The sequence below is a fragment of the Pseudoliparis swirei genome, chromosome 18 (genome assembly GCF_029220125.1).
Source record: "Pseudoliparis swirei isolate HS2019 ecotype Mariana Trench chromosome 18, NWPU_hadal_v1, whole genome shotgun sequence".
Taxonomy (NCBI): Eukaryota; Metazoa; Chordata; class Actinopteri; order Perciformes; family Liparidae; genus Pseudoliparis; species Pseudoliparis swirei.
In genome coordinates, this window is record NC_079405.1 from 24,855,729 (window position 1) to 24,864,203 (window position 8,475).

Genomic DNA, 8,475 nt, shown 5'->3' on the forward strand with positions numbered 1-8,475 from the left:
TGTTCTCATGGTACATTGTGTTTGCTAATCGCCTTAGAAGACTAATGTCTGATTAGAAAACCCGTGCAATTATGTTAGCACAGCTGAAAACAGTTATGCTGGTGATATAAGCTATACAACTGGCCTTCCTTTGAGCTTGAAGTTTGTAGAACAAAATTAATATTTCAAATATTAATCATTATTTCTAACCTTGTCAATGTCTTGACTATATTTTATATTCATTTGATAAATAAAAGTGTGATTTTTCATGGAAGACACGAAATTGTCTGGGTGATCCCAAACTTTTGAACGGTAGTGTATGTGTTAGGGAGATTATGCAATATGAAAGACAGATGCTGAACATCAACACGTGCTGTCTAGTACATTTAGTGATGTGACCTGCCTTGCTCGAGGATGTAAATAAAGTAAAAAATCTGATCTCCATTTATCACATATATCACATTAAATGTGCTTTAACTTGCGGGCAGCAGGAACAAACACCTGTACAGACAATGACACATTGATTGACACACATACGGACAAATCAGTGTAGAGTTCAGATGCGTGGTTGATATTCTTGAATCGCATGAAATTTGGTGGGATGATTGGTTATTATCCGGGGACCGTTTGATTAGATTTTGGGATCGATCGGGTCAAAGGTCAAGGTCATGAAAAGGTCAACATCTTCTTTTTACCATAGCGCGGTCAATTTTTATCCAATTGGCATGCAACTAATGACAAAATGTTCAAAATTCAATGCCCAATCTTGTGATATGCGAAGGTATGCGCTCTACCGAGTGCCCGTTCTAGTTATTCCTGTTTTTATAAGTGGTTAGATTGGCTCAAAACACGTATAATATATATTTTTATTTGAATTGAAGCTAAAACCGGACACTTTAGCCTTTTACAGATATTTGACGGGACACCCAGCTCCTGGTCAAAGCATCTAAAAACTGAGGGGACCTGCAACATCTTTCACTGATTCATCACTGCATGCAATCTCTCTTTCATAAACACAGTCATTTGGAGTTGTTCCTGATCCGATGTGCGGTCCTGGGACAGGGATGTCGTATGTGTCCCGATTGTAAAGCCCTTTGAGGCAAATTTGGAATTTGTGATATTGGGATATACAAAATAAACTGAATTGAGTTGAATTTGATTTCATTGCTGTCTATAGGAATATCGATCGGAGCAGCTTGAAGTCACAATTGTGCGACTTTCCGTTTACCCTCATTTGGTTTGGTAAGAAAGGCAAATCCCTCGCTGAACTCAGACATTACATTAATCATTAAGTCTGTTAATTAGCACACCATCAGTGGCTAGATCTGTTTGGTAAGATTATGCCTCAAATTTGGTTTTAACCTCCACGCTCTGTGGATTTTGCTGTTGGGGTAATCTGGTGTGATTATGTGCCACTATAGGCGTGCAATAGCTGGTCTGTTGTGCGCTCTGAGGCAGTACTTGTGGCCTTTTGCCAAACACAATGCAGCTAAAAACTCAGCAGCTTTACTCATGTGCAACAATAAACAGTCAGCCCTTTCACATTTGCTGCATATCGGAGCGGACAGCGGTTGCACATACCGAACCGAAATGGATCTGGCAGTGCACACGCTGTCGGGATGAGGCATTCCCCGGGAAAATGATCCTTTTGATAGAATCACTCCAAATCCTCTCAGGCTGTGCAGCTGTGCGCTAATCGCACTAATTAGGCTGTCATGTCAAATGTAGCCTGAGTCTGAAGCTATCGCTTCAACATCTCCAATGGCAACGCAATGATCTTCCCTATTTTCTCTTCTCTTTACCTAATATCTTAATTAGTTCACAGAAATCGGCACCTGTTTCTTTCAAAGATTTCTTTTTTACGACTTACGCCACTTGAATCCTACTAAAGCTCAGACTGAGAAGGAAGTGGGATTCATCGAGTCAAAGTCATCTGAGTAGTCGTTCTCTGGGTGTGTCTGTCACAATCAGGGGTTGTCAAGATGTTCTGGATATTCACTTTCATGCACTCACGATTGATTAATTGCTCCAAAGTGCTTGGTATTTTTTGTGGAATTAAGTCAAAAAACATAAAGACCTTTAAAACAAAAAATCAACCAGCCCCCCAAAAGCTCTCTATCAATCTTTGGAAAGAGCCAAGCTCGCTGTCTTCCCCTGTTTTATGTCGGCTGTAGCTGGATATTTAATGCCAACTCTCAGCAAGAAAGCCAACGAGGGCATCTTCCATTCAAGTTTTCTTGCACCTGCGCGCTTGAACGAACCTGTCTTCAACATCTAAGCGGCCAAAATAAGAATTATATTACACGCGTGTATTGACAGGATCTTGACCTAACGTGACCCCCATCCCCATCCATGGAAACCTAAAGGTATAACAACACCAAGTGTCGACTATTGTCATTAGTATTCATTAATAATATTCATTAAAAGTGAATTTATGGAATTGAGACACAAAGTCTCAGCACAACTGGCCAGAAAATAAATACAAAGGAAGAAGAAGAAGAGAGAAATGGGATTAGTCATGGTTTGCTCGTATCCAATGTGGTTAAACCTTGTTCCTCACTTCTGTAGGAAATATATCAGTCACTTAAAATTCAAGCGTCGACAATATCCAAACCACACACGGACAACATGTTTATTTTTGGCCTCAAAGGACAACGTGCTCTACGCAAGTGGTTCTCAACCTTTTTTCACTGATGTGGAAATATTGTCAGAATTTGAAGAACTAGGAAATTTAAATTTAGTTTAGTAACTTAAACTTATATTTTATTGGATATTTATGAAATGACTATTTAAAAAATAAATGTTTTAATCGATGCTAATTTTAAATGTATATATTTTTATTTGACGTACCCCCTGGAGTGCCTTTACGTACCCCCGTTTGAGACCCACTGCTCTGCGCCACGACTATCACAGAGCCTGTTGCTACGACTGAGTATGCGTGCCAATCCGAGTCACGCCACGGATCATCTGTTCGCTGTAGTTGCGTGTTTCAACGTCAGAGATGACGTCAGAGTTGGATGTTCTTACTAGGAGGTGCGAGCTTCTCTATTGTTCCCACAAGGCCAATTTACACGGGCATGCTAACTTTTCATCACACATTCATAAATATCTCACGATAGTAATTCATTCACGCAGGTTTGTTACACAACAGAAATGAATCTACACAAAGGGATTTGGTGCATTCAGACAACGAAATCATTAGCTAGTAACTACTTCATTTATTGATGCATGTCTGTCCTGCGCTGGTATTAAAGTTTGAGTGAAGTAAAAACTGTCCCACAGCCAAAGTCACACGATTTGAGTACATTAATGTATCTATTTATGAATATGACAATAGATTTTGTGTGTATTTTTTTTATTCAGTCAATCATTGCAATACCATACAATATTTTTCCATATAATATACAAAACAGAAAGACTGAAAAGGTATAGGTAGAAGCAAACATGCTTATATATTTCGATCCTAAATTATAATAATAAAATAAATCAGATAATAACAGACAATCAGACAATATATTTGATGCAGCTCTGTACTTTAAAGGTAGATATTACCATTGAAAAGCATTCGGCTTTGTGTCCATGTTTAAAATGTAAAGCGATGTGTTTCATCAGTGACCTTTGCTGTGGCGCCAGACGCATGATCCAATCCAATAGTAGATGCCGCATTTAACTGGCTTATTTTATGTAAGTGATATTTTCAAGTACATGTGCAGTTGTAAAATAAAAAAGATGACTGAATAATAGTCCACATGAAATTTTCCAATGTGAGGCTCTTTGTTTACTGTACATAAATCAGCATGGCCCTCAAAAAATAAATTAATTAATAAAAAATAAAATATATATAAACAAAATATATATAGGCTATATATATACAAACAAAATCGGGAGTGGGCTATATATATATATATATACATACTGGGCTAAATATATATATATATAAACTAAATATACATAGGCTATATATATATAAAAACAAAATCCGGAGTGGGCTATATATATATATATATTTAGCCCACTCCCGATTTAGTTTTTTTGGGTTTAACCAAAAAGAAGACTCAAAGGTGCACACACATGGGACTCTGCAGGCTAAATAGTTAACTGTTCGATGCTTAATGCTCCCTGAAAAAGCAGAACACCGATTTGTTGCGTCCATTAACATTTCCTGACCGAGCAACAACGCTTTGACCCTCTAATGGTGTCAATCATGTCATAACGTGTTGAAACATCACGCTTTGATAAGTGAAGCCATTGTGTCTGCAGCAAAATCAGTCCCACTGACTTCTGTTGGGAAAATTAACACGGCTTACTTCAAGCATCTGTTCATTTTGTCGGAGGCACAGATAGCCGATTCTCTACAGTACACGTTGAAAAAAGGCCGTAGGAAATTGCTAGCGTGCATGTGCAGCTCAGACACACTGCTGCTGTGTTGCCAATTGTTAGGATGTACAAATGTTACAAGTTCAAGCAGAACACACTTGCCAAGTCAATTTACAGCGAAACGAAGAGGCTCGACTTCTCAGAACAAAAAAAATAAACACGGGCAATGTAATTTTCAGAAGGATGAAGGAGGTTTCTTACCTGTTAATGTTCATGTGGGTGACTGATTCAAGGGTCCCCACTTCACCACTGCTGCGGTTTGAGGAATTAGGTCCTTTTCAAGCGCTCTAGGATGTCAGGACTTCCTGCTGTGACACAATAATTTCTCACTTGCAAGTTGACACCATGACGAGTCCCAGATGTCTTGGCTTTTTGTGGTATAATTGGATAGGTTTAGGGAAGGAGGACAGGCAGTTGTGTAGTTTTGCAACGGGGGCAGTTATTTAGCACACTACCTCCATTCATTGCTGCTGGTGAATTGAGCGAAACGAGCTGTGGAATAGAGAATATTTTTTTGCGAAAAGGTCAAGGAAAACTATCTCAATGTCTTCAGGGGTCATCGGTTCCCAGTGTCCTGCGGGGCTTTTGATATCAACGATCATAAGAAATGTAAGAAATGCTAAGTGCTAGGGGCGTCGTTAGGCCTATTTTAGGGTCCAATAAACACATCACTTTCAACCAAGACACTAAGCCTGTTTACTATATGTCATTTTTATATTGTGATTATTGCCAGAGGAAATATCAGTTTCCACGATCATTAATCTGAATATTTCTAAAAGGCTAATAACTAATAAAGTAAAATATTTCTAATCCTCATCAACTATATCCGTTGGTATAGTTATCTAAGAATACACGATTCAATTGATAAGGAAAGGAAGGATTGTGTTTGTATGGCTAAGATAGCTTGTGAAAACTGTATTTCACTCTATGATGGTTTAACTGTGTCATAAAACCAAGACCCATGTGACTCCCTGATCATTTGTGCTGGTCTGTGAGATGATTTAAGGCTGGAATGCCACCAGTCGGTTCCCTCTGACGTGTTACAGCTCTTGTTCTCAAAGCTTCAGGGGAGTAACGGGACTCTCAAACACACACAACACGAACCAGGGCGCACAAATACGTGTCCTCTGACGCAGGAATCAGGCCATTGTAGCTTCTTTCGTTTGGAAGACGTCATGATGTATAATCGTGATTGTATTACGATTATTTAGTTTTCATGGTGGACAAACAAATTAAACACATACATGTAACTGTGTGACTAATTGTCCTTTTTTTTTTTATTCGTTGTATTTGTTTTTTGTGGCATTTAGTCCAGCGCTTCTTGAATGTGTCTTGTCCATATATTGAAGCAATAATGAAAACAAATACAAAATTCTAAATAAGAAATACTTTATATAGCCACATATTAAAATAAGAAAATGAAGACACTTTTCAGTCCTCCTCATATATGAAAGCAATAATGATAACAAATAAAAAATTCTAAAGAATAAATTCTTTATATGGCCACATATTAAAATAAGAAAATTAAGACACTTTTCAGTCCTCCTCATATCTTAAAGTTAAAACTTACATTTACGTTTCGGCATGGCTGCAGATGTCATGTGCTGTAAACAATGAACTAGTGGAGGCGGCAAGGTGCTCAGTGTTGCCAGATTGGAGATGGTGAAGTATCGTACCAAAGGCTCAACATGGTTGTATTCGAGGATAATTAGCGTGTATCTGGCAACCCTGAGATCGGTCGACCAATGACTGTTCTCTCTACAGTCGGAGCTCGAGCAAGAAGGTGGAACGTAAAGGAGATACCATTTCCAAAACTTGTAAGAGCGTAATAACTAGTTTGTGAAAGACCCAGAGAAACACAAATATCCGACGAAGCAAAATCCAGGACGTTTTTGGAATCCCTGCCGGACGCATTTTTTAGGTCTCAAAAAGAGGACATGTCCGGGGAAAAGAGGACGTCTGGTCAGCCTATGTATACCCCTCCGGACTAACTGCACACACAAAAAGCACAATTAACACATCCAATGGATGTGCTTCTGTGTCTGCTGAGCTTTCACATTTTGATTCCCAGTGGTGATACAGCTCTGAACCATGGAACAAGCCATGATATTTAATCCACAGGGTCAGTGTCCTCATATTTTCTAAAGGGCTGCTTGACTTGTTTCCTTGGTTGAGCTTGTTATAATAATAATAATAATAATAATAATAATAATAATAATAATAATAATACATAATATTTATATATACTTTATTACCCTGAATGACATCAGCATCGTCTCAATGTCATATGGGAATTAGGATTTATAGGGTTTCAAGTAATTTATTGACAGAATGTTGTTTTACTGTGGTCATCATCCTTGATTACAGCAAATATGGTGAGAAAATGATATGCATATTTATTATTATTGTGTCACAGATCCTTGACTGGCAAATATCATACCAGTGAAAATGCACGTGGAGCACACTTTTAAAGGTTAATGTCCGTCTTCCTGTCTTCCAAAATTGTAAATGTAGCACAGCTGTTGCAGCCACTGAAAACAGGAAGCATGGGTTGTGACTCAGCCATTTCCATTCTGAGACGTAGCTCTAAAATTGTTTTCTTCTTTTCTAGACGGTTTCATCACCTTCCTCCTAAAGTTGCGTGAGTTGAGAAGCTGGTGAGTACCATCACAAAGGATTTCGAAAGGCAGTCGTAGTCTGAAACCTTTTTATCCTTCAACTTCAAAATGCTTTTCATGGATCTGGTATCCCAACATACTGTAAAACTCACAGGCACAGGTTAAGAATCGTCTGGTTTTAGTGACTATATTTGATTTGTATGATTTTATCAAATAAATCGTGAGATACCTTCACATACAGTATTTAAAAAATCACCGTTTGACACTAAAAATAACAATAACATATTGAGTTAAAAAATAAGGTTTATCAGATGTGTTTTGCTTTACGCAGGGCTCAATGGAACAGACTCACTGTGTTGCTCTGTTCCATAACTGAGTGAAGCATAACAATTAATTTTGCTGGTTTTTATGGAAGGATGCGACTCATTACAAGACCGTCATTACTTGTCAGCACACAAAAGGACCAATTCAAAGCAACATTGTGTGTTCTGACTCCAAGATGATGAGTTATTCACAGGATCAAATGCAGAATAGTACAGATAAGGCTTTCTTTTCCAAATGATTACTTCTATGTGTGGTCTAGGACAAAAACGTGTTACCTGTTAAGCCACCCATACAAAAAGTGCTTATGAATAATCGAATGGTGAAATCCTGAATAGGAACATATTTGGGGTGAATAGGACACGTTCTAGATAGAATAAGACCACAATTGGGTAAAGAAAGACCAGATCTGGATCAGACCGGGGTTTCAAAACGTTCCCCTCATAAAATGCCTTTCAACTTTTCTTTTTCTCTCATTCAGAACATGTTGAAGACATAACATCCAATTTTGTTGCAATTTATGAGCTTGACCTACATTTTTAGGTGAGATTACTGGATTATAAAGAATACCACTTGCTCTGCTTTTGATGCAATATGTGTATCATTTTTACAGTATTCAGCCCCCCACTGAAGTTAAAAACAGCTTCTGTGTGTCGACATGTTTGGTTATAGTTCACAAGGGACACACAGATGGCCCTTGTCCCTGACCAAAAGGCTTTCATGACCAGAAATAGAAATAGAAAAGAACAGAATTGGTATTTATTCAACAGACCCCTCACTGTCTTTCTGCTGTGGAGTCTCCTGAGGTTATGTCCATTTCTTCTCTCCATCTTTATGCTTCTGTTATATTACATTATACAAAAAAACAACATCTCTCCCTCTCTGCTTGTAATTTGCCTGTAATTTACCAGATAGAAAACCAATTTCTGTTGATCCTGGGAATTTGCGTATTTGATATGAAAGAGGATCCTAATGGATTTTACATTGCAATTGTTTGGGTGGTTTTGGCACGTCATTTTATGTAAAATGGTACCGTCAAGACAACAATTTTGCATACTTTTGATGCCATGCCGTTTTTCCAAAAGCCCATTTCTCAGAAACACAGAAGCACATGGTTGATTATTTAGCCAAAATGATGTCGTCAGACCTTCCTAGTTGAAATGATTTTTTTTCTAATCAT